Source organism: Sinocyclocheilus rhinocerous, unplaced genomic scaffold, assembly GCF_001515625.1.
Source record: "Sinocyclocheilus rhinocerous isolate Xijiao unplaced genomic scaffold, SAMN03320098_v1.1 scaffold448, whole genome shotgun sequence".
Lineage (NCBI taxonomy): Eukaryota > Metazoa > Chordata > Actinopteri > Cypriniformes > Cyprinidae > Sinocyclocheilus > Sinocyclocheilus rhinocerous.
Genome location: NW_015651514.1, coordinates 163045 through 165980, shown reverse-complemented (window position 1 = coordinate 165980; position 2936 = coordinate 163045).

Below are 2936 nucleotides of genomic sequence, written 5' to 3'. Positions count from 1 at the left end.
CTCTCTCTCTCTCTCTCTCTCTCTCTCTCTCTCTCTCAGGTAATATTTTGCATACATGCTGGGTACCTTTAACTGTATATGTTTTACCATCCTTCATCTATTTTGTAAACAGTTCGAGTGTAACCACAACAAAATACTGTTATTAAACCACCCTTACACACATACAGTATATATTTTGAAAATATTTACATGTATTTATATGTATATATTTATATTCATATAATTTATATTATATATAAATATATTTAATATATAAACATAACATTTTTCTGAAATATATACATGCATGTGTGTGTATTTATATAGACATAATAAATATACACAGTACAGACACATATATTATGTAAACAAAAACTTTTATTTTGGATGCGATTAATCGTGATTAATCGTTTGACAGCACTAATATATATTATAGACTAGTTGAAGCCTTTAAAAATATGATCTACTTTAAATTCAAAGGCATTTTACATTCAACAAATCCCTCAGCAACTCGGCAAAAATATGAACCTAACCAAGTTACTTGCCCTGCACAGGATATACAGTAAATGATTCCTCAAATCATGCGGAGAGGTTTGCTATTACTTTTCTAAAGAACTGGAAGGAAATGGGTAAAAAAAAAAAAAAAAGGCAATTACATTTAAGGAGGCACCTGAGTCATACTTACAATATAATAGAGATACTGGCAAGTAAGCAACCACATTGCAACACAATAAAAAAATAATAAATAAACAAATAAACAAACAAACACATACATACATACAGCACCCTTGTGTCCACATATCAATACTCTGGCTACCAATTTGGGCAATATTTAGAATATTTATCACTTTCAATTTAAGAGTTTGAATTGTTGAATTGGAAAACCAGGAAAATGAATTTATATCAGCCAAAATATCAGCAACATTGTTTTCAGTTATATAAAACAAACGTAACTTATAAACACCAAGTATAAATTAGTTAACTTCATTTTAAAACATATGTAGAAGAAAAATATGTAGAAACACTAGGACTTTGTGCATCCTGTTTACAACCATAATTCAAATTTGGGAAGTGAAAAGAAACATTAAGGGCATTTCATAAACGTTCCATATACAAGGCAACGCAATTCTGAATGGTGCCCAACTATCTCGATGGATGGATGGATGGAGTACTGCTAAAAACTTGTGATGAGCAGCAGATGGTAAAATGAAGAGCTTAATATGTTTAAGGGTGTTCATTACAGAATTTTATACTGTTCTTCAAGAATAAATGACCTTGTACATCTGAGTTTTCAGCATACACAAGAAACTGCAGGGGAAATGAACAAATAATGCACTAATGATAATGATTATTTCCAACTCTCTTACTGATCTTTATACACTGTAAAAAAATCCCGTAAAATTTACGGGTAACACACATGAAACTGAAATAATGTAATAAACATTCATTTAACAACATTAGGTGTAACACACAACCCTAAATTACAAAACTGATAAGAAAAATCTAAGAAACAACATAGTTATTTCAACAAAAAAAAATCAAATTTGAAATGTAACGCAGGGAATTCTGGGAATGTCCCCCCATATTAAAATTCCCACATTTGTTTAAAAAGTATTAAAATTTTTAAATCACTTGAATAAAGCATAAAACATATACAGAACATTTGTTCACAAGACTTTTGAAAACTGAATCTTGTAGCCTATAGAGTTTTGGCTTCAAAATTATGTGAAAATTATCCTGTTCACTCATTCACAGAAAACAATATGTGACCCTGGACCACAAAACCAGTCATAAGGGTGCATTTTTTTAAATTGAGATTTATAAATCATCTGAAAGCTGAATAAATGCTTACCAGTTCAGGCTAATATTTAGCTAAATGATTTGCATGGTTTTATATGTTGCAAAATCACCTATATGTAAATAAATATTTTTAGACCTGGATAAATTTGCATTGATGTAACAACCATTATCTCTCTCTCTCTCTCTCTTCCTTCGGCTTGCTCCCTTTTTTATCAGGGGTCGCCACAGCGGAGTGATAATGCATATTACTAATGATAAAACATTTTTGATATATTTATGGTAGGAAGTTTACAAAATATCTTCACGGAACATGATCTTTATTTAATATCCTAATAATTTTTGGCATAAAAGAAAAATCGATAATTTTGACCCATACAATGTATTTTTGGCTATTGCTACAAATATACCCGTGGTTTTGTGGTCCATGGTCACATATATTGATTTAAAAGTCACTTTTTGTCCAGAAAGCCTGTATGCGAGGAGGCGTGAATGATCATGAATAATAGTGTGATTCACACCTCAGAAGACAAAGGCCCACATAATGAGCTGCATAATGAGCCATGCAGTCAGGTGTGTGACTGAGAGGGAAGAGTTACAAGAAAGAATGTGAGGACAAAATAAATGTATGTATTTTTTTGTTTGTAGTTTACTTAGAATATATTCAACTATCACACAAAATAACTTGAGATTGCAATAAAACACAAAGCTTTTCACTTCACAAGACATTAATTCATGGACTGGAGTGGTGTGGATTATTGTGATGTTTTTATCAGCTGTTTGGACTCTCATTCTGACGGCACCCATACACTGCGGTGAGCAAATGATGTAATGCTAAGTTTCTCCAAACCTGTTCTGATGAAGAAACAAACTCTTCTACATCTTGGCTGGCCTGAGGGTAAGTATTTCAGCAAATTTTCATTTTTGGGTGAACTATTACTTTAAAGATTCTGCAAGGTACATGTAAACTCATAAACAGACTTTAGTTGTTATTGACTCAACTGTACCTGGGTAGGTGACAAATAGTAAATAAGTAAGGTGCTTATTTTGTAAAAGACAATTTTTGAAGAAGAAATGCATATATTTATGTAGTGTTTAGTCTGATCTTTGAGAAAATATAAAGGGTCACTAACTTCGTCAATTCTTTCATTGGTTTTTTT